This window comes from Pinus tabuliformis, chromosome 9 (genome assembly GCF_031772625.1).
Source record: "Pinus tabuliformis cultivar Carrire ecotype Pingquan chromosome 9, CPIR1, whole genome shotgun sequence".
In the NCBI taxonomy this organism is placed as follows: Eukaryota; Viridiplantae; Streptophyta; class Pinopsida; order Pinales; family Pinaceae; genus Pinus; species Pinus tabuliformis.
The window spans coordinates 1,204,463,158-1,204,489,029 of record NC_142307.1 but is presented as its reverse complement, the minus strand read 5'-3'; positions in this window follow the sequence as shown (position 1 = coordinate 1,204,489,029).

Sequence of the window (25,872 nt, the reverse complement as noted above, 5' to 3'; positions counted from 1 at the left end):
ATTTTGGTCTGAATCTCAACAGAAGGCATTCACAGAGTTGAAACATCACCTCTGCTCTGCACTAGTGCTCACATTACCAGACTTGCAACAACCATTCGAGATCGATACAGATTCCTTTGACTATGCTATTGGGACAGTCCTTACTCAACAGGGGCATCCAGTGGCATATCACAGTGAGAAACTTTAAGACACGATCTGAAAGTATCCCAATTATGACAAAGAGATGTATTCCATTGTGCAAGCATGCTGACAATAGAAGCATTACATTTTGGGGAAGGAAACAGTCATCCACATAGACCACCAAACCTTACAGTTCATACAGACGCAAGGGAAGTTGCAGAATGATCGCCATCAAAAGTGGTCCACATACCTGCAACAGTTCCATTTGAATATCAAGTACAAGAAGGGCAACACAAATAATGTTGCAGACTATTTAGTCAATTTATTATGTCCTAAATTGCTACATTAATTATCAATCCGGGAGTCGTAAACTGATGAAGTGTGGCGCATTGTATGTGCAAGACAACCTCTTTCTTACTTTTTATTATTTTCAATTTTATTTCGTTTTCGGGGGTTTTATCTTTGTTTGTCTCCTAATGCGAATGGAAATCCTATTCCTAAGTTTTAAGAATACTTTAGAAGGCAAGTATGGATATAGATTTTAAGGCAATTATGTCCTTTATGATGACTTCCAGAGCTTAACACTTTAGAGGATCTCAAAACATACTAGTGATGGAATTAGTACTTGAACAAGAATGTAAATGTGCAGCTATTCAAATCAAACAAATGATAAACTACTGATCATGAAATCACTATCTCTACTGCTCATCTAAATACAGAAATAAAAGTTAAGCTATTGCACTCAAACAAATCAAAAACTTCAAACTAATAAAAGTAAAACCAATTCACTTCACTTATAGTCCGATAGCTCACCAAGTAGCTTTTCGGGTTAAGCCATGGCTCTGGAGATAACGTCAATAACATGAGGAATTGATATCTAAATTACGTACTTGCAAATGAAAATAAAATCAAGTCACTTCATTTATAGTCTGATAGCTCGCCAAGTAGCTTTTCGGGGTTAAGCCATGGCTCTGGAGATAATGTTAATAACATGAAGAACCTGATATCTAATTACAGAAATGAAAGTAAAATCAAATCACCTCACTCATAATCCGATAGCTCGCTAAGTAGCTTTTCGAAGTTAAGCCATGGCTCTGAAGATAACGTTAAATGACATGAAGAATTTGATATCTAAACTAACTAATCAACAACAAATGAATAAGACTGAAATAAAAGCATAACCGAAATTGAAAGCTAAGAAAAACAAAGTCAGCAGAGAGGCCAATATCATGTCACTATTTGCTGCAAAAATTGTATGAAAATGCCCGAGCCTAGCCTATCCTAAAACACACTGATCAGTGTTAGAAAATATACAATGCTTGGAAAATAATGTACAGGAATGAAACATTAACACCATAACTAAAATATGAAATATACATAGGTGAAAAAACTATGAAATATCTACAATGGAAATAAGACAACAACATATAAAAACTTTACAGAAATAAAGAAACAAAACCTTAGCCAGCAGGGGCCCTCTGCATGGCCTTGGTTAACATGCTGTCAGTCAGAAATTACACTCACACGGTCATATAAAATAGAGTCTTGTTATATTGCAAAACAAAGGAAGGATCCTCTCGTTACAACAGCAGGACCAATGTCACGACATAGTACATGAACTAACAACAAGACTACATATATAAAAAACTAGCTACATGCGTTTGCAAACACGTTATTTATAAAGGAAATTAAATAACTGTTTTTCCTATGTAACACCTTCAACAGAGGACAAGTAAAAAGACAGCATCCATGAGCTTAGTGTGTTGGTTGCCATGATCATTCAATCTACCAAAAGGTGGCTGTTGGATTTGCGTCGTGGAGGCAATCTACAGCTGTCAAAATGAATCCATGGATCTAGGAACGGTCTCAGACCCTTCACGTGTTGAAAACAGAGACATGTTTGCCGTAGAACTCCTCATTTGACCATCATTTGACCAAGGCTTTCCTCTACGAATCTGGCTAAACCAATAGGACCTAGTCCATGTCTAGATCATTTCTGAATTGCCCACATGCCTTGTTTTGCTTGCTCACACATGTAACCTAGAGATCAACAAAAACAGCTGCGGAATCTCAAGTCAGCTGTGGAAAGTGGCTACATTCCGTAGCTGATGAGAAAAATCTAAGTCAAATAGAAAACATAAAAATATAGTTAGAAAACCACTTAAATGCACTCTCAGAATCAATATGTAATGATCTTTGATAGCTTATGAGGCATTGGTGAGGGGAAAAAGTCTAGAAAAGTGTGTGGAAGAGATGTAGTTTCAGGGCTCAACACAGACTGCCTCAGTTGACCACTGATCATGGTGTTAACCACCATTCTCAACTCTTGTGGGAACGAGACTTCTGATTGCCCAATCCTCTACAAAAGCAACCCATAATTCGGCCACACATACCATACGCTCTTGGAGGGTCAACAAGTTCCAAATTTTCACCTCCAGGATGCTCTGTTATGCCACCTGGGACACCTTTGTGTTCCTTCAAGCGAGCGTACAAAGATGATTTGGGAAGCGCACTATAGTTAGATCGTTGGGCATTTCGGGGTCGAGAAAATGGTGGTATTACTGCAAAATTATTTCTATTGGCTGAATCTTCGACAGGATATCAGGAAGTACATCAAATCTTGCACTGCTTGCGCCATTGCCAAACTAACCATCAAGAAGCAAGGCCTCTATACTCTGCTACCTACCCCTAGTCAACCTTGGGAATCCATCTCCATGGATTACATGTCAGGCCTTCCTTCTACTAAGCATGGCAACAACTGAGTTTTTGTGGTCGTCGATAGATTCTCAAAGATGGCCATTATGGTAGCCTGCAAGAAGAGTATCACAACAGAAGCCACTACTAAACTCTTCTTTGAACAAGTGTGGGTACACTTTGGGATCCCACAGTCTATCATCTCAGATCAGGATAGAAAATTCCTAAGTACATTTTGGTTCAATCTCTAGTCGATGTTGGACACCAAGCTCACTAAGTCCACAATTTTCCATCCCCAAACTAATGGCCAGACAGAGGTCGTCAACAGGATGATCGTACACATTCTGCGCATGTACAACTCAAAGCATCCACACACATGGGATGAGAGCCTCACCTATGTCCAAGATAGCTACAACTAGGCTCTCCACAGGTCGACTGGCCATAGCCCTTTTTAGGTGGGCTTGGGATTCCAGCCACTATGTCCCATTAATGTGGCCATACCATTTGCAGCGATTCAGGCAGATTCGGCTCATGTCTAGTCCAAAGTTGACAAGGCAAATAGCTTCATTGAGCACATTCAACACATCCACCAATAGGTCCATGACATATTGGACAAATCCAATGCTAGGTACAAGCAGCAGCATGATCAGCATTGGGTGCCACACAAGTTCTAGGTGGGCGACAAATTTTGGCTACATTTGTAGAAGGCACGCCTCGTTGGGCCCCACTGCAAGATTCTCCCGCTTCAATATAGGCCATACACCATCACCAAGGTTGTGGGAGATAATGCTTTTGAGTTCAGCATTCCCCCATTCCTTGGCCTGCACCTAGTGTTCAATGTGGATAGCCTTTGGCCATACTTTCCACCATTAATGGACACATCCGACATTGCAGAATATCTCACACCAACAGAGTTAAATCCAAACTACATGGAACAAGCTGCAACTGATTGGATCATGGACACATAGATCAATAATATATCTACAAGATTGCATTCTATACCACATATGGTAATTATGAGTTTGTGGTGGTTCCATTTGGTTTTATTAATTCTCCAGATACTTTCATATATTTGATGAACAATGTGTTGCATCCTTATCTAGACAAGTTTTTTATAATGTTTATTAATGACATATTGATATATTCTAAGAAATAAAAAGAGCATGCAAAGCACCTTGTAGCAGTGTTAATATTGTTGAGAGAGCATCATAAATATGCCAAGCTTAACAAGTGCAATTTCTTTCAGACTTGGGTTCATTACTTGGGACATGTTGTTTCCAAGGAAGGTATAACAGTGGACTCATAAGAGATTAAAGCTATCATGGAGTGGTCAGATCCTAGGAATGTTTATGAGGTCAAATAATTCATGGGACTAACAAGTTATTACAAGGAGGTTCATCAGGAACTTCTCACGAATTTTCTATTTAGACAAATTTGTAGAGGAAAGGAAAAATATTTGAATGGAATGAGGAGCATGCAATTATTTTTGAGCAGTTGAAGCATTTGGTTACAGATAATCTAGTCTTGAAAATTATAGATCTAGATAAAGAGTTCGTGGTATGTACAAATGCTTGCAAGAGAGGAATTTGTGGAGTCGTGATGGAAGAAGGACTGGTGGCATGCTATGAGTTAAGGAAGTTGAATGAGCACAAACATAACTACGTGACTCATGATCATGAGTTGGCATCTATCATTCATGCCTTGAAGATGTGGAGGCATCATCTTCTTGGTAGGAGGTTTATTCTGATGAGTGATCATAGTGGATTGAGGTACTTGTTTGACCAACCCAATCTAAATTCTAGGAAATCTAGATGGTTGGTTGTCCTCAGTGAGTTTGAATTTGAGATTAGATACATCAAGGGAGAGTAGAACATGGTTTGAGATGCTCTTAGTATAAAAGTGCAAGTGAATCATATTACAACATTGAGTTCATATGGGACATATTTACAAGAGTGGATCTTGTAGGCAAGACGACATGATGATAGGTACAAGAAGTTGATGCAAAGGTTGCAGCAACAAGGTGAAGGTAATAGGGTCGAGGAGTATCACCTCACAACATATGGCTTGGTCAAATTCAAGAACAAGATTTATGTGCTAGATAGCAGACTCAGGAAGCTTATCTTGAGGGACGTTCATGTCAATCTATATTCAAGTCACCCAAGATATCAGAAGACATTGACAACTATTAATAAGTTCTATCATTGGCTAAATTTGAAGAAAGAAGTGGTTGAGTTTGTTTATAGATGTATGGACTATCATCAGGTAAAAGCAGAGTGTAATCATCCAACTGGTTTATTGCAGCCTATTCTAATTCCATAAAGGTAATTTTTATGGACTTCATTATAGGTTTTTCGAGGACATCTAAGAAACATGATTTTGTCATTGTTGTGGTTGATAGGTTGAGTAAGGTAGCTCACTTCATTGCAATTAAGTCTATAAATTCAGCTAGTGAGGTAGCTCGGATCTTCATAAGGGAGATAGTGAGGTCGCATGTTGTTCCCAAGAATATTATATCAGATAGAGGTACCAAGTTCACTTTCAGGTTTTGGAAGGAGTTGTTTGTAGGCTTAGGACAAAGTTCAATTTCAATACAACTTATCATCCGTAGATAGATGGATAGACAGAGAGGATCAACAATATTCTTGAGGAAATGTTGAAGATGTATGTCATGCAACAATAAACAAAGTGGGAGGAGTATTTTCCAATGGTAGATTTTGCATATAATAATGGGTATTAGGAGTCCTTGAGGATGAGTTCATTTTAGGCTCTTTACGGGCGAAGTTGTAATACTCCTATCAGCTGGAGTGATCTAGTGAACAAAGTGTTGATTGGACCGAATATGTTGGTTGAGATGGAGTAGGAGATATAGGTTAAAAGGAATTTGAAGGCAAGAGAGGACAGGCAGAAGAGTTATGCATATGGGAATATAGCATTCAAGGAGTTGGGGAGCATGTGTATTTGTGCATCAAGCCCAAGAGGATCTCTTTGAGGATTGGGTCGTGTGCCAAGCTGAGAACTCAGTATTGCGGGCCTTTTGAGATCCTTGAGAGGATTGCACCAGTGGCCTACAAACTTGCAGTGCCGCCAACAATGAAATTCCATGATGTTTTCCATGTTTCATTGCTAAAGAGATATGTGCAAGATGTTGATCATGTGATTGATTGGTCTATATTGTAGGTGGAACCATAGGGAGAATACCATCCAAAATATTAGTGTATATTGCAGGGGAAACAAATCATGCTTTGGAACCGAGAAATCGAGCAAGTTAAAGTGTAGTGGAAGAACTTTGGGCTCGATGAAGCTATATGGGAGATGGTTGATCAAATGCAGCCTTTGTATCCTTCATTATTTGTTGGTTTAGGAAAATGCATTTTGGTATATGTATATTTATGTATGGTTGTAAATACGGCAATGAAATGTGTTATAAAGCTCCAATAAGTAGTATGTTTGTTTTTCTTTCAACAGGTTATCATTATAAATACTGCATCGAGCTATTTTATAAAGCTCCATAGGAAATATGTTTTTGTTTCTAGTGGTTTTCTAGTCATAGGCATCATAGAACACCGAGGACAATGTCCCCTAAGGGGGAGGGGTTTGTAACAACCTTGAGTTAAAGTTTCATGTAATAAAGGATAGGCAAAATAAGACCAAGGTCATGGGACACATATTCCAAGTAGAATTTGAGAAAACACTACAGTGGATATCACTTTTGGCTTATTATGGCTATGGAAATTGGAAAAGGCAAAGAGGCAATGATTGGCATTTATTTATGACAATAAATGAAAATAGGAGAAAAGGGAGGTGAAGAGACACAGATTTTCATGTTAAGGAAATTAGAGGAAAAATGAAGGAAAATGAAGAAAATAGAGGCATCAATGATAAAAAGCCATCAGAGGATCATTTCACAACTTTGTTTAGTTCAATTTGGCTCTCCCCTTTCATTCTCTTTCTCGTACAATCTTGCACAATTAGAGTATTCTTTGAGAATTTTGGAATTCACTTGGATTTGTATAAAGGAAAGCAAAGAGAAGGAAAGCACAGATAAGGTTGGATCAATACCTTAAGTAGGAGGATTTTTCAGGTAACAGGTTGCATGTGTGATTTCTTAGTTGAGGTGTGAATGCACGGTACATTCATTTGTATATTTGGTTCATTTGTTGTCAATGGCATGGGTTTTTCTAGGTTTGAAAGTGGTTTTAAACTTGCCTTTCCATTTCCTTGATAGCCATGGTGTGATGGGATTCATTCTTGGTTGAGCTTTGGATTTCTGAAAGGTTTTGGAACTGAGTGAGGTGGTCTTAGGAAAATTCTCAAGGGTTGTGGGTAGATATGGTTTTCTCTAGGAAGCCCTCGATAGGAAGGTGGAGACAGGAAAATTCCTCAAGGTATGGTGAAGAAATTTTGATGCATACAAGCTTGGTTTGGTTTTGTGATCTTAGCACCGGTCCAGGTGAGATCACAGTAGCTTGAGAGTGGAGGTGGTTTAACCTCTAGAGTACCTGTTTTATTATTTCTTTGTTTATCCCATGAGATCCCACATTCATGCTTGGAATAAGGCACAGGGTTGATTACATGAAAGAAATATTTGGTTCAACCCAATCTATGATCGGGTGGTACGTGGAAGTCCCTTATTTGGTTGGATTTTGCATATTTTAATAAGAGTTATTTTGCTATTGTTATCTATGAGAATTTGTACTTGTTCTAATGTTGATTTGATGGTTGATTTGTCATGGTTAATATTCTGTATATATGTTAGTTATAAGTATGGTTCTATGATGTGCTCTAGTTATGGCTCTTGTTCATGATTTGATAAGTATTTGAATGGTTGATGAATGCATGGGATAATGAGTGTTGTTGCAGCTACTTGAGAGCGAATTAAACCTTCTTAGTGATTCTTAGATGAAGATCAAAGATTTGTAATTAGATATGCATTCATGACCTATAGCTCACGTGTTTACGATATGTTTGATGAAATGTCTAATGTGTACTAGGAAGTCTAGGGAAAGTTATTGCTTCAAGTTTGAATGTTTAGCATTTTCGTCATGTTAATTATGATTCTGGAAAGTTACAAGAAGTTATGGGAAGTGGTCTGGAGGCTAGTCTTGAAAAGTGGCTAAGATTTCGGGACCATTGGCACTGAACTAAAGTATTTAGGTCATAATCACATGGAAGAAGGCTTGTACATGTGGTTGGGGACTCATAACCACACTCTTGCCTTGTTGTGTGTGTGATTGGGGTGTTAGGTCAAAGAAAAAGGGTTCCATCTCAGGGATTGACCACCTGAGGTGGTTTACAACCTCCTGAATGGTTTGTAGTCTCTGAGGGATGTCAGTTTGTGGTTAGATTGTAGACCCCACTTCCATAACTAGAAATTGGAGGCCAGGTCATGTCATAGTAGTACTCAACTTCACATTTACCCTGGGAGCATGTCAATGTAGGTAAATGTTGGGAGGGGTGGTTACAGCTTGGTATTCTAGTAAAAGAAGAGTATGAAGGTGGAGGCAAAGCAAGAGGCGATGATAACAACAATAATTCTTTGCTGAGGAGGAGTAGATCAGAATCCTCTTCTTTGGTAAGAGATTTACACAATAGGGGGCACTAGAGGATGTGTTCAAGTGATTTGATGCCAATGACGATGACAAGATCTCATCCTTGTTGCTGGGATAAATTTTGCGCTCAATGGGTTGTTGTAGATAGGGTTCATCAACATGAAGGATTTTGTGGTGCTATGGGCCTTGCGACCATTTTTTCTCCCTACTCATTTGTTAGTTCAGGGCTTTTTTCTTACATCAGGGCGGTCCTCATTTTTATTGATGGGGATTCACAACCATTTCTATTCTTATCATATTTTCTCTGGGTTATTCCATGGTGGTGCTATTGGTGGCCTTGTGCCATTTTCTTCAAGTTTATAAACTGGGGTTTTTACCCTTTTTGTAATATTTTTATGCTTGGTTTTGGGATTTTGATAGATGCATCCTTCAAGTTTTCTAGGGGTTCTTATGTGCCTGTTTTTTCTAATCCTATCAGAGCATCCCCAGGATTTTCCTATCGGTCAGAGTATCTTCTGACGATTTAATCTTGTTGTCGGTCAAAGTATCTTCCAGTGTGTTTATATTGTCAGTTGAAGTACCTTCTAGAGTTGCTATGTTGATTAGTGGTTTCCTGTTGTTTGGGCCATTTCTGGTGTTTCCCTTCGGGTTTTGTTTGAGGGGCTTGAGTTCCCCCTAACTTGATATTAGTCATATGTAATTTGGGGGTTATTCTAGGACACATGTTATATGCATAATTATGTAAACATCCTTTTATTCTAATATAAAGTTGTTTTTTTTTCTTTTCTGGACAAGAAAGAAAAAAACACTCACATCAATCTAACCTTTCATGGAAAAAATGGAAACTCGCATGAACCATTCCAATGTTTCTATGTCTGCCTATGGTTGACATGCTTTGCATTCCCAGTAGAATTATAACTAGATACTTGGACCAGTAACACAAGGAAAAACCGAATCTAATGACCAAGTTTGGTTGAACAATTACATGTATATATATTTTGCAGGTGAAGTAGGTTTGCGACAACAAAACTTGCGGTTGATGGGTCACTATTATTACACACACAAATACTCATATCGCAAGCACAAAATCGCATAGGTTCACTGTAAATTTCAAATTCATATACAAGAGTTAGATGACTTATCTAGTAATTTGATTCTTTGTTGGTGATTATAGAAGAGGCATCACTTATCCTCCCAACCATTGGTAAGTCACGAGACACTGTTTGAAACATGCCACCTTCATGTTGGATATAGATCTAAGAACTTGTATTTTTCAAGCAAAAATTCACCAGGTTGGCTATAGGAGCCTTGTCACTTGCAAGTGGTTTGTCAACCAAGACAAGCATGGTGGTTTATTAGCCATAGCAAGCACCATGGTTTGTTATTCTCGGTAAGCACTAGTAACCAATCGTGCAAGTGGTTTCTCAGCTAAGGGCAAGAATAATGAACTTCGTAACTAAAGTCTATCTCATGAACTTGCATCCATACTAGAGAAATACTAAGTAGTTGTCTTCATTGGCTAAGGAAAGATCCAGAAGACCTTCCATTGCTACATTTTTTACACTATGAAAATTTCATCTATTGCAGCAACTGGAAATTATTCTCGTAATTGTAAATTCAATTATGTATTTTATTTACTACGACAAACAATGAATAAAATCACTACTCAATTTTCACCATAAAAATACTGCGAAAAATAAAATACTGGAAACTGAGAAATTCTAGCACACATAATAATTTTGAAATAGCTCCCCGGATGCGGGTGCTTCAGATGACAGTTAGGGTGATGGGACAGGGGTGCGGCAATGCTGGACGACACCTGCCAGCCCAGCACCACCTGGAAACGGAAGGGACGAGTTCATTACAGCTGAAGGGGAGATCACATGGCTATGCGCATTGGGACGACGGCATGCACAACCTGGATATGGATCAGACCATCACCTCCGCATGCTTCAGGTCAAGTTGGGCTTCGGCTCCATTTAATGCAGGAGTAATGGCGGGGGATAGCCGAGGAGAGGCGGTTGAATTAAAATTTATGTATTGCAATTGTCTGGTCTGGAAGCTTCATATGCATCGACGGCCTGGCGAAGGTGGGTTATGGGTGTCTGCTGGGTTATACTTGGCTTCTGAGTCGCGCCCTCCGCCTGCTCCCAATTTTCTCTTCTGTCCACTTTCAGAGTACCATTACACTCTCTCTGTTCCTTATCCCATCATGGTGAGACAATGTCTGATCAGCAGAAGGGGCGGCTCGAGGGGTGGAAGCTCTCGACAGCAGGTTAGGAGGCGAAGCACCTCGGGCTCTCCCTCTTCCTCGGCGGAAAATCCTCGCTATCCCAATACCAGAAGCGGACGGGGTCGAGCTGGCCTTCGTTCTGCTCCCTTCCCTCTGCCTCAGCATCCCTCCCCCCACACCACGTTTTTCCACTTCCGCAGCACTCTCAATCAGCCAATTATCACTACAACCATTGCCATCTCCTTCTTTGAGGAAGCGGCTCAGAACACCCAGGCGCCCTCCCCCAGGAACGATGCGCTTAAAGGGGAATCCAGTCAACACAGAGCTCGGCAGAATGCTAACAAAGATAAGGAAGCTGCGCACGGTGAACCGCCCAGTCGGAAAGGGAAGGAGGTTGTGGGGGAACAGCTTGAGGATTCAGAGCCTCAGCTTGCTACGCCAGCCATGGAGCAGCGCAAGGTGAATGAGGAGGACACGCCGCTGGTTGAAGGAAGAGGAGAAGGCGAGCACTCTCAGCCAGACAACCACGAAGATTGGAGCTGCCCGATAGTGGAGGAACCTGCCACGGAGGAGTTCATCAACCAGATTACCAATGCCAGGTGGCACTTCTTTTAACTTTTGGTTCAACTTCTTTTTTGTCCACGCAGGCGTACCCAGGAGGACGAATTGCTGGTTTAAGGTTGTCTTCTTAGCACTGCCCAGAAAACTGTGGAAAATGTTCAATGATGCACTCTTTTTTGTAATATCTGCACTATCATACTGGTTTCCCCTCTGTTGGGGCAGTCTTAGAACTAGTTCTTCGGCAAGCTGAGATAGGCTGTTCTTCTGTACAACCAGTACCACTCTGTAAATAGCTTTTTTCTTCTCTTAATAGATTAATCTTACTTAGCAAAAAAAAAAAAATTGACACAGCTAATTTTGAACAATTGTCCCCAGAAAAACCTAATGTGGGAAAACCGGTGCAACAGATGAGAGTTTTATTATTATTCTAAAAAACAATTATGAGTATAATAATTTAGATTCTCCACTGGCAATCTAATCTTAATAAAATACTGGCAAAATTATTGTGATAATTTTCTCTCACCCCACAGCTAATTTCAGCCACCGAAAATGCCTCCCTAGCCACATGTTGAGCTTTCTGCGTTCACCCTCTATGCAGTGCTTACGCAGAATCTCTGGGGATTTCGGCCTTCCTCTTACTGCCTCTTCCCGGGACTAGAATATTTCCTCCTGGAAATTTTCTACCCTCCTCTACCACCTACTACTCACCCTCTAGCTCTATCTTCTCTATTGAATCTATACCACTAATAAAATCGAACTGCTTGGGCAACTGAGTAACTGCACTGATGTTTTCTCGATCACCACATAGATCCCTTCTTATATCTTCCTTTTGGGACTCCAACAACCAAGATTAAATCTTAATCGATAGCTCAGATCATTTATGGATCGATTTGTGTGAGTTTCTAGATGATTCTCACCTTATCTCAATTAATATAAAATGACTAATAATATAATTGAGACACTTCTAGGTGGAATTTCCAGAAAGGATTTCTGGGTTTTGGAGATCTCATGTATTCTATCCCATCCACCAAATTTCATGGCTAGAACACAACCGATGCTACAAAAATTAGCACTCCCTCTTAGTTAGGAATGTGTTCTAGTGTTGCACATCCCGTAACAACACATTGTCTCTTTATCATCTCCTATCACGTTGTTGATGTTTGGTTGTTGTTTCCCACCAACTACTCCACAACTTTGATGTTGCATCTCTATTGTTGCTGACACTGCCATATTACTTCCAACATTGCATATGCACTGTAACTCCCTCTCATATGTTGTTGTTTCAACTACAACACCTGCAACTGAAAATATGTCCCTACTACAGGTACAGGTTCTTCACCATACCCATCTGTTCTATGAAATAGACAAACTTAGCTCTCCCTAGAGCTTTTGTGAGTATGTCTACAACCTGCTCTTCTATGGGAACATACTGTAGTTGGACCACCCCACGCTGTACACAATCTCTGATGAAATGACATTGAATATCTATGTGTTTCGACCTGTCATGAAACATTGGATTCTCAAAGAGCTTGATGCAACTCTGATTATCACAGTAGACTCTGGTCACCTCCATCCTCTACCTGGACAAGCTTACTAGAATCTTCCGAAGCAATATAGCTTCACAGATAGTTGTGCTTGCTGCCATGTAATATGCTTCTGGAGAGCTCAAAGCTATCGACTTCTACTTCTTGTTGCACCACGAAACCATCCTTGATCCAATGTTGAAGCAGTACCCGGATGTACTTTTCGTGTCTATTGAACTGCCTGCCCAATCTGCATATGTGAATCCACATGGTCTGATGTTATGCCCTCAAGTATATCTCAACCCATACTCAATTGTGTCGTGCACATACCTCAGAATATGCGTTGCTAATTCCCAATGTATCCTCTTCGTCTCTACCGTGAACTGAGTGAGAGTGTTGACTGTGAAGAAAATATTTGGCCTAGTGTTGACCAGACACATGAGAGACCCAATAAGTTGTCTATACAAGGTGGGGTTGCCATCCTTGTCATCTGAAGCATTTATCTTCTTCTAGTTGGTGATCATGGGTGTAGACATGGGTCTACAATCCTACATTTTGAATCTCTTCGGAATATATGTAGCATATCTTCCTTGCCAAAGGAAGACCTCCCCATCCTTTTGCCACACTTCCAATCCTAGGAAATAGTGCACCAACCCCAAATACTTCATATCAAACTCTGCTACAAGATTCCTCTTGCAATCCTCTATGAGCCCTGATGATCCTTTCAAAAAAAGGTCATCCACATACAAAACTAGGATGAGTGTCTCACCCTCTACCATCAAATAGTAAAGGTTGGGATCTGCATCACTCTTGACAAATCCCATCTACTGGAAGTAGTTGCAAATTCGACCATACCATGCCCTGGGAGCCTACTTGAGTCCGTATAGATCTTTCTTCAGTCTTCACACATGAGTGCATCTTTCATGAGTCTCGAAGCCTTCTGGATGTTCTATGTACACCTCTTCCTCCATCACCCCGTTCAAGAAATTTGTCTTAGTGTCTATTTGGTGAATCTTCCATCCCATCTAATTTGTTAGAGATATAACTGACTGGATAGAGGTGTCTCTGCCAACTAGGATGAAGGCCTCCTCATAATCTATCCCTTCTTTCTATGCATACCCCTTTTCCACGAGTCTAGCCTTGCACTTTTCCACATAGTCGTCTGCAACATACTTGATCTTGTAGATCCTTCTAGAACCTACAACTGACCTGTCTTCAGGGCTTGGCGCCACCTCCCAAACATCATTCGTCATGATAGAGCTATACTCTTCTACCATGGCATCTACCCACACCTAATGTTGTGTGGCCTCCTCAAAGATGGAAGGTTCTGCAACCTAAGCCACCAATGCTTGGTACCTATCAAGTTGTTTGTGTTGTCCTTTGTTCTTCCTAGGAGTTCCAATAAACTCCTATGCATCTCTCAATGTATAAGGAACCTCTCTACTGGCTCGACGACTAGTCTTGATAGGTTCAACCATATCCTCCTCATCCTGTCTCTGCTGCTTTGTCTGTTGAGAACTCCCCATATCTCTTGCACCTAAGGAAACACTGGTACTAGTCACTGTACTCAATACATGTGATTATCCTCCTGCCGGTCCCACTGGATGCCCCTGCTGCTGGACCAAAGGAGCTTATCCTGGCTTATTTTGATCACCTGCAGGCATCTCACGAGATCTCTTGAAATATCGGTCCTCCATGAACTTCACGTCTCGTCTCACCACAATATTCCTAACACTAGGAATGTAGATCCTATATGCCTTTGAGGTTTTGTTATACCCAATGAGAAACCCCTTCTCTGCAATCTGATCCAATTTGGTACGCTTTTCATCTGGCACGTGGCAATAAGCAATGCTACCAAAGATCCTTAAGTGACTAACTTATGGCTTCTTCCATGTGAAAACCCCTTCTGGAATTTTCTTCCCCAATGCTCTATGAGGAGTCTTGTTTTGAATATACATTTTCATTTTACATGCCTCTACACATAGAAACCCGGGCAAATCCTCGTCATATAGCATAGCCTTTGTAGCCCCAACTATGGTTCTATTTTTCTTCTCTGCTACCCCATTCTGTTGAGGATTATATGAGGTTGTCCATTCTCTTCTGATGCCTTCCTTCGCAAAAATTTTTGTGAAGTCCTTATCAATATATTCTCCACCATTATCTGAGCGAAGCACTGTGATCTTCTTCCTTGTTGCATTCTCCGCAAGAGCCTTAAACTCTTTAAAACGATCGAAGACCTCATCTTTGGTCTTCAAGAAGTAGATCCACGTTTTCCTAGAATGGTCATCAACAAAGGTGATGAAGTGTTTGGCGCCATTGAGAATTATAGTGGACATCGGGCCACAAATATATGAAAGTATAAGTCCTAGCACACCATATTCTTTGTTGTCACTTCTTGGGAATGTTTCCTTAAAATAGTTCCCAAGTATGCATCCTCTACACACATTTTTGTGTTCTGTGACAAGTTCTGGAACCCCTATTTCTATTTCCTTGAGCATCATGAGTGCTCCATGGTGTAGATGTCCCATTCTCCTATGCCATAAATCATTGAGATCTTTCCCACCGCTATTGTCACTGCCTATCAGTGTCATTGGAGAGTCGAGATGCAACCAGTACAATTTGTTGCTTCAGACTCCAATCTGTCTTAACTTCTTCCAACTTGAGTATTTAATAAACACTCTCTTCCCTACGAAGTGGATATCATATCCATTATCCTCTAACTGGGATACTAAAATTAGGTTCATACCCAATCTTGGCACATGTAGTACATCTATAGCATTGGTGCTTTCTTCGAACTCCCTCTGAAAATCGATGGTACCTCTCCCTACTGGAGTACAATTAACTATTTTTCCCATTGTAATCTGGAAGTCCATCTGCTCCTCCTTGTAGCTAGAGAAATATTCTCTAACCCTTGTCATATGAGCTTACACTCCACTATCTATATACTAGACAACCTGTGAATCTGAGCCTAATAAGCAAGCAAATTCATCCTCCAATCTAGAAGACAACTCTGAAGCTCCCTGAATATCAAATCAATACATGGTCATACTTTGTATTATTCCTCTTCTCCTCTCGACACTAATTCTACTTTTTCAACTTGTAGCAAAACCCTCTACGTCTAACCAGGAATCTGCTCAGTGAAAAATTGAGTTCTTGTTGCTCCCTCTCCTTGTTGGAATCACTGATCTAGGAAATTCAAACATTTTCTACCTTCTACACTAAAAATTTGAATTTCCCCAAGCAACTCGCCCTACCTAGAAATGAATTGTGCTTCCTCAAGAATTTCGGCTTGCTGCTCCTTCTGAGCAGCAAAATTCTTTCCTTTGCTTCTGAGCTTCTGAATGATAACTTACGCTTTGATACCATGTGAAAATTTCAACTATTGCAGCAACTAGAAATTATTCTCCTAACTATAAATTAAATTATGCAGTTTATTTGCTACGACAAACAATGAATAAAATCACAACTACAATTGTCACCATAAAAATAATGCAGAAAATAAAATACTGGAAACTGAAAAATTCTAGCACACACATAAGAATTTTGACCCAATTATTTGTGACAATTGTCCCCGGAAAAACCCAATGTGGGAAAACCGGTGCAACAAATGAGGGTTTTATTATTATTCTTCATCAACAATTGTGAGTACAATAATTTAGATGCTCCATCGAAATCTAATTTGAGGAAAATACTAGAAAATTATTGTGAGAATTTCCTCTCACCCCATAGCTAATTTCTGCCACCGAAATTAATTCCCTAGCCACACATTGAGCCTTCTATGCCACTCTCTATGTAGTGCTTGCACAAAATCTCTGGGGATCTCGGCCTTCCTCTCACTGCCTCTTCCTGAGAGTGGAATATTTCCTCCTGGAATGCTACTACCCTCCTCTACCACCTTCTACTCACCCTCTGGCTCTATCTTCTTTGTTGAATCTATGCCACTGATAAAATTGAATTGCTTGGGAAACTGAGTATCTGCACAAGTGTTTTCTCCATCACTACATTGATCCCTTCTTATATCTTCATGTTGGGACTCCAATGACCAAGATTAAATCTTAATCGATGGCTAAAAAAATTTCTGGATCGATTCGTGTAAGTTTCTATATGATTCTCACCTTATTTCAATTAATACTGATTAATTAACCATACTCCCTAAGTTTAGATTTAGGAAATATCTTAAAATGGATAATAATCTAATTAAGACACTTCTAGGTGGAATTTCTAGAAATGACTTTTGGGTTTTGGAGATCTCATATATTCTAGCCTCTCCACCAAATTTTGTGGCTAGAACACAACCAATGTTATAAAAACTAGCACACTCCTATTTAGCTAGGAAGGGATTTTGTACAACTCCAAACTTATCTCTGAAGTAGACAAAATTGCCTCTTGCTAATGCCTTGGTCAAGATATTTTTTGTCTTCTCCTCTTTTGGAATGTACGACAACTTCATTATCCCTTTTTGTGCATAGTCCCTTAAATGATTATACTTGATCTTGATATGCTTGGAATGATGTTGAAACACTGGATTCTCAGAGAGATTAATGCAATTCTGATTGTCACAGTGTATCACAGTGGACTCCATCCCCTGCCTAAAAAGTCCCACAAGCAACTTCCTCATCTAGATAGCTTCACACGTTGCCAAACTGGTATCCATGTACTCGACCTCTGCTGAATTAAGTGCAACTTATCTTCGCTTCCTGCTAAACCATGAAACAACTGTTGAACCATTATCAAAGACACAACCTAAATTACTCTTTCGATATGTGGATATCCTTGCCCAATCTACATCTATGAAGTCCTCAAGCCTCACTCCATCAGCTTGTATATACCATAATCCGGAATCTATCATTCCTGTGAGATATCTCAAAACATGCTTTGTGGAAACCCAATGATCCTTGGTAGGATCCATCGTGACCTAGCTCAACTGGTTCACGACAAAACATATGTCAAGTCATGCGTTGACTAAGGACATCAACGAACCGATGAGCTACATGTACAATGTAGCATCTATTGCCATCATCCTTACAGGAGGAAATAAAGGGGGTACTTTCCAGATGAGTTCAAGAAATCCAAGCCTCCTACTTTTGATGGAGAGATGAAGAAACTAGAAGATGCAGAAGCATGGTTGCTTGGGATGAAGAAGTTCTTCAAATTTCATGATTATATAGAGAATATGAAAGCCAGAATAGTTATTTTAAGCCTCAAAGGGAAGTCAGATAACTAGTGGGAATACGTGAATCATTTCAGAATCATCAAGGTAGAAGCGTTGAGTTGGCATGAGTTTAAAATACTCTTAAGGAAGAAGTACTTGTATGAGGGATACTATGATGAAAAATCCAAGGAGTTCTATGAGCTGAAGATGGGATCTATGATAGATGAGGAGTACACAAATAAGTTTATGGAGTTGTTGAGGTATGTGCCTTACCTCGAGGACGAGAAGACAAAGTTTCAAAGGTTCATTAGTGGATTTCCATTACCATTCAAGGATCATATTGAGTATGATGAGCCTCAGTCATTGGAGGAAGTCATCAGGAAATTGAAGCATTGTTATGGGTAGTCGAAGCGCAATCTTGAGAATAAGCGGGATTGGAAAGGGAATGAGAAGGCTAAGGGGAAATGGCCTCTGAAGCAAGGAAGACCTCAAGATGTAGGTGAGAAAGAATATGTGGCTCCCTACAAAAAGTTTAATGCAACTAAGAAGGGACATGAATATCAACCTGGAGAGCAGCATAATAAAGGTAGTGGAATAGAACCATTGTAGTGTTGGATTTATGGCAAAGATCATCACAAGAAGGATTGTTTGTTTTAGCAAGGTGGAATACCTCAGATCTACAGTGCTCAAGAAGTGCAGAGAATTGGGGATGTTGGTCATAGAAATCCTCAGATCTATGCAACAGTTGATAACAAACAGGCGAATCATCAGGAATCCATTATTGAGATGGAATGTAAGCTCTATGATCAATTTGTTTCCATTTTGATTGATCCTGGATCTAATTATAGTGATGTTAGTCCTGACCTGGTGGATAAGTGTGGCTTGAATAAATAATTGAATGCAAAGTCTTGGTTAGTGCAGTTGGCTATAGGGACCAAGAAAAGAGTTCATCATTGGGTGAGAGCTTGTGAATTTTAGCTCAATGGTATACCTACATTATCACATCTAAATGTGCTTCCTTTTGGTTCATATAGTATGCTTTTGGGCATGGATTGGTTTTTCACTCACAGGACCAAGGTACACTGCCATGAGAAGGCTATTGAATGCCTGGATGATAATGGAGAAAAGAGAATCTTGCAGGGAAAGAAGCCTACACTAGTGAGGATGGAAACAACTATGTAGGCTAAGCGTAGTTGCAGGAAAGGGTGTGTATTGTTTAAAGTGCATGTTTCCAATGACAAGGGGAAGGATGTTGAGGATTATGAAGTCTTGAAGAGGTACCTTGTTTTTCAATGGTTTCAAGATGTATTTCCTGTAGATATTTCAGGGTTACCACCTCATAGGGAAGTGGATTTGTCTATAGAGTTGGTACCGGGAGCAACACCAGCATCAAAGGGCGCAACTTACAGGATGAGCACTCCAAAGTTGGTGGAATTGAAGTTGTAGCTTAAGGAAATGCTTGATAAGGGATACATAAGGAAAAATGTGTCACCTTGGGGTGCACCAATGTTTTTTGTGAAGAAGAAGGATGGTACTCTCAGATTGGGTATTGACTACAGGAAGTTGAACAATGCGAAAATATAAAAAAAAGGTATTCGTTGTCAATGATTGATGACTTATTCAATCAACTAAAGGGAACAACGGTGTTCTCAAAGATTGACTGGAAACCATGACATCATCAAGTGCACATTAAAGAAGAATATATATACAAGATTACATTCCATACTAGGTATGGGCATTCTAACTTTGTGGTGGTTCCATTTGGTCATACTAATGCTCCGAATACTTTCATATATTTGATGAGCAATGTGTTGCATCCTTATCTGGACAAGTTTTTGATAATGTTTATTAATGATGTATTGATATATTCTAAGAAAGAGGAAGAGCATGCAAAGCACCTTGCAGCAGTGTTAATATTGCCGAGAGAGCATTAGTCGTATGCCAATCTTAACAAGTGCAATTTCTTTCAGACTCAATTTCATTACTTGGGACATGTTGTTTCCAAGGAAGTTATAGCAATGGACTCAGAAAATATTAAAGCTATCATGGAGTGGTCAGATCCTAGGAATGTGGATGAGATAAGATCATTCATGGGACTAGCAAGTTATTACAAGGAGGTTCATCAGGAACTTCTCACAGATTGTCTATCCTATTACATGTTTGCAGAGGAAAGGAAAAAAGTTTGAATGGACTGAGGAGTGTGCAACTACTTTTGAGTAGTTGAAGCATTTTCTTAACTCTAGTCTTGAATATTACATAACCACATAAAGAGTTTTTGGTATGTACAGATGCTTTGAAAAGAGGACTTGGTGGAGTCTTGATGCAATAAGGATAGGTGGCATGCTATGAGTTAAGGAAGTTGAATGAGCACAAACAGAAGTACATGACTCATGAACTTGAGTTGGCAGCTATCATTCATGCCTTGAAGATGTGGAGGCATTATCTTTTTGGTAGGAGGTTTATTCTAATGAGTGATCATAGTGCACTGAGGTACTTTTTTGACCAACCCAATCTAAATGTCAAGCAAGCTAGATGGTTGGCTACCCTTAGTGAGTTTGACTTTGAGATCAGATACATCAAGGGAAAGGAGAACATGGTGTGAGATGCTATTAGTAGAAGAGTGCATGTGAATCATATTACAACAATGAGTTCATATGGGACAAATTTACAAGAGTGGATCTTGCAGGCAAGGCATCATGATGATAGGTACCAACAGTTGATGTAGAGATTGCAGCAACATGGTGAAGGTAATAGGAATGAGGAGTATCACCGACATCTAGCTTGGTCAGATTCAGGAACAAGATTTATGTTCCAGATAGTAGTGAGCTCAAGAAGCTTATCTTGAGGAAGTTTCATGTCAAGTCATATTCAAGTCACCTAGTGTATCAGAATGTGGATTTTAACCCCGTACATAAATTACTTGCACATAAAACACATATACACAGAGATTTTCCCTTGGATCCCAAAACCGGGACTACCAGCTTGATTTTTCATTATGTTCCTTTCAATGTTACAATACATATTTATACATGCTGGAGCATCCAATACCATGGACCAAAAACCATCACATCCAAAACCATGGACCGAAAACCATCGCGTCCAAAACCATGTGCGAAAAACATGCACAAAACCATAGGTAGGTCCACTCAACCTAATATAGGGTCCAAAACCAAAATTTTCCGGGGCACTACCTCGGATCCCATAGAGTGGGGTTACCTGCACCCCTCAAACCCCCTTGTGACTCCCCCCGCTATGCAATCAGCACAATGAAAGGGGGGCTCCATGCCCTTTCTAACCCCCCGGTTAACTACGTGGGCTAGTCGTGGAAAGAATATAACACAACCCAACACATAAGACATTGACAATTGTTAATAAGTTCTATCATTGACCAAATTGGAAGAAAGAATTGGTTGAGTTTGTTGTTAAATGTATGGACTATTAGCAGGTAAAAGAAGAGTATAAGCATCCAATTGCTTTATTGCAACCTATTCTAATTCCATAGTGGAAATGGTAGGTAATTTTTATGGAATTTAGTACATATTTGTCAAGGACATCGAAGCAAAATGATTCCATCATGGTTGTGGTTGACAGGTTGAGTAAGGTAGCTCACTTCATTACACTTCACACTACAATTTAGCTAGTGAGGTACCTTGGATCTTCATCAGGGAGATAGTGAGGTTGCATGGTGTTCCCAAGAATATTATATCAGATAGAGGTGCCAAGTTCACTTCTAGGTTTTGGAAGGAGTTTTTTGTAGGCTTAGGGTCAAAGTTTGCTTTCAATACAACTTATCATCTACGGACAGATGAACAAAAAAATAGGATCAAAAATATTCTTGAGGACATGTTGAGGATGTATGTCATGCATCAACAAATGAAGTGGAAGGAGTATCTTCCACTGGTAGATTTTGCATATAATAATGGTTATTAGGAGTCCCTGAGGAAGAATCCATTTGAGGTTATTTAAGAGCGGAGTTGTAATGTTCCTATCAGCTGGAGTGATATAGTTAACAGAGTGTTGATTAGACCGAACATGTTGGCTGAGATGGAGTAGGAGATGCAGGTTATCGAAAGGAATTTGAAAGCAACACGGGACAGGTAGAAGAATTATCCAGATCAGCATAGAGAATTCAAGGAGTTGGGGAGCATGTGTATTTTTTCATCAAGCCTAAGAGGATCTCTTTCATGATTGGGTTTTGTGCCAAGCTGACACCTCAGTATTGTGGGCCTTTTGAGATCCTTGAGAGGATTCGAACAGTGGCCATAGACTTGCACTGTGGCCAACAATGAAATTCCATGATGTTTTCCATGTTTCATTGCTAAAGAGATATGCGCAAGATGTTGATCATGTGATTGGTTTGCATTGTAGGTGGAACCATAGGAGAAACAATGTAAACTTTGAAACGAGAACTATAAACTCAAAACGGGAACTCTAGCCAAAAAACCCCAAAAAAACATCAAAAACAGTGCTAAAAACGAAAAGTGCGTATACTGGAACGATTTTTTTATTTTTTAGGCGTCAATTTTGAACATGTTTTTAAAATGGTAGTGACTACGAAATTTACTATGAAATTTTCATGCAAAATATAGCTTCAAAATGAAAGTGAGGATACTGGAACGATGATTTTTTTTTTAGGGTCAATTTTCAAAAAAATTTAAAAATGCTAGTAAAACCAAATTTTATGTGCCAAACAAAGTTGTTTATGAGGAAAAAACACATTAATGTTTTTAGTAGAATATCATTTTTCTTTCCTAAGTATAAATTCAACATGTTTTCAACCATAACATGCTAGATACAAAAGAAATTGAAATTTTTTCAACTACAAAATTAAAAAACCATGACATTATGAACAAATTACATTACTAAATGAATTCAAAAGTCATTATTTGTATATTGAATAAAACGTACATTATATCTCTAATTTAATATTGCATTGTAGATATTTAAACAATAAAATTTATCATAATTAAGACATATAATCCAACAACATAAAAATGCCTCATAACTTCTCATTTAACACCATATGGAAATCATTAAATTTATTTGAAGATACGATGCATACATCAGTTATATAAACTGTCTTAAACAATTATTCAAAATCACTCATATTTTCTTGCACACCATCAGAATTCACATCTTCAGATGAGTGACTGGATGCTGACGAAGATGTTCTATATTCTTCTCTTTCATCAACTAGTGCCCCATCTGAGTCCACATGCATGCCCAACATTTTAGGTTTCAAAATTCTTCTAGATCTACGACTGGTTTCAGCAGACTCCCATTTCAACACTGTTCCTTCTGGTAACAACTTTTTCATAATGTCTATCTTCTTGAAGCGAAGAGTTCTTCTCTTTATTAAATTGAAGTCATAAACAAGTATGTCAACATCCTCCAATTTTAATATGTTTGTGCGGCGGCAATTTATATTTGTACCCTTTCTTTTTCTCTTTCCGCCATTTTTTTGTCAACTACCATCTCTGGCTTATACACACCATTGAATGGGTGTGTATTTGTGGCATACCAATGTACTTCAACACTTGTAACATCCTCATTTTCTGTAAAGACCTTTATAACTTTAGCAACCCAGAATGGATAGCCATTGGGATCTCCATCTGCTAGCACTGCAATCATGCAACCCTCCTTAATATCCTGTACTGAACCCCTGTAAAGGTCTTCCATGGCTTCACGTTGTGCACGAGATCTTCTAGAACCAATATACATCTCTCTTTCCGTTGCCTGTGAAGAATTAATAATACCTTGAGATTGTTGTTGTTCAACAATGTTTATTTCCTCATGTTCATTCGACACATTTTGTGGCCAAATAAATGGATTTTTCAAAGGTATATCTTCATTTGTTGTTGTTGAAATGATATCACTTTGATTATTGAAAAATGACTCCCACCAAACTGAATCAGCAATGTCAAAGTATTCATATGTATATCTAATACATTTTTTTAATTTCTTCCAGGCAATTAGAATAATTTATATCTCTATTTTGTCTGTGTGCATTCTGAACTTCACCAACTAATTGTAATAACAATATTTTTGATGCAAATATTGGATGATCTGGAATGAACTTCAAAAATTGCAAACCTGATGACGGTGTCCATTCTGCAGTAGTTGAATACTTATTGCCCCATATTAGTGTTTTCCCATCAATTTTTTTGATACGAAATTGATGTTGGAAGTTAATGACATTAAGTTGTTAAATGCATTTCCCCTCACCATATGATCCCAAAATAAACCTTCGCATGTCAACAGTTTCTTCCAACACATCAAAAGTAGGCTATGGCATGTATGATTTCTTAATACATTCAATTAGTGATGGCAAGCTCCCAACTTCCTTCCTCCTCAATGTGACTAAAAAATGACTGAACATCTGATCAATATGGTCATGAGTGTGCCCAACAAGAAGGAAACCAACCTTTACCTTTTTAAAAATTCTCAATTCAACAAGCATGTTTAGATATCCAAAAACAACCTGATTTTTGTTTTCACTGCAAGTGTTGCCCAATTGTAGATACAAAACTTCAGGAAGATTACCAGACCAATGAGAAATCACATCATGAACTATGGTTGTAGTCAGATTTGCATCATTATGAATATTTGGAGCTGTGAAGTACACCCTTGGCAACATTTTCCCATTGAAGACCATACAATCGACCAAGAGAAACTGAATAAAATTTTCCTCTTGTAAATTTTTGGTTGTGGGAACAAAATGTGGTAAAAGTGTTTTCTTCTGGTCCATACCATCAATTATCAAACCCAAATATTTATTTGGATTATCATAACACTTCTTTCAATGCTTGTACAACTTCTTCCTTTCGTTTTTTTGTTGTTCGCAATGATCCTGAAGTTCTTTGACAATTAAATCTACACAACATAAAAGAAATTCATTAAGAAATATGTTTTCATAGTTGATGACTATACAATTTTAAAAGTTAAAGTTATGAATGCTTACCTCTTTCTGACCCTTCACATTTGTCCCTTTTTTATTTAAGAGAAGCACATGTACTGCAAATCCCCATCCTTGTCTTCTTAGGAATACGGACATTGTTGAATTCTTTCTTCCATACTTTCACAAAATATTGATATGTAATAAACCGGCCATGTCCCTCAGCACCTTCTGCATATTCTTTGTATAAGTTGTAGATTTCTCGTCTTGAAAAATTATCTGGAATATGTATTGTCTCTCTATTTGGCATACACTCTCCATGCTTTGAAAAGAAATCTTTCATCCATGACATTGCAGTATTTGATAATGGCCCAAACTGTCTTTTATGACATATTTCTAAATAAAATGTGGGATCCTTTTCCAAATTTTCTTGAATTCTCGAGAGACGAAATTCCCAATCGAATGAAACATTTTGAAAGCTTTTCTACAGATAAATAAAGTCCCAATATGATAATCATAACCTGACAATGTAGATTACATGCACCCAACTAAATATGAATTTTGCATGCTTTTATTCATTGACAAATATCTCTTCCTACTTTCTAATGCAAATTTGAAATCCATATGTTTCAAGCAATCTTTTTGGCAACATTCACTTGAAATGAGAGCGCTGATAGAACTTCTTCTCATCAAATATTCTACTCTACCCCTTGTATAACTAGAACAGCTTGCATTGATACGAAAAGGTCTGCTCCTACTCCTCGATACAATATTTCTTGGCAACATCTCCATCATTGGATCATCATTTGTATAAGGATTTTCATCATCATTAAGAGGAATTTTATCCACACTATGATCATCTCTACTTTTCAAATATTGACTTGGAGGATATTCTTCATCTTCCCCTTCTTCAGTGCTACTGTCATAGTCCTTAGAATTCGGACTAAATGGAAAATCTGACTCGATGTTTAATGGATATTCTTCCTCATGTGCATTGTCAGTGCTACTCTCATAGTCCATAGAATTAGGACTACGTCGAAAATGTGATTGTTTACTTATTGAAGATGCTACATCATGTCCTTTGTCATTGCTACCTTTATACTCATTAGAATTAGGACTAAGTGCATCATCATATCCTTCATCAC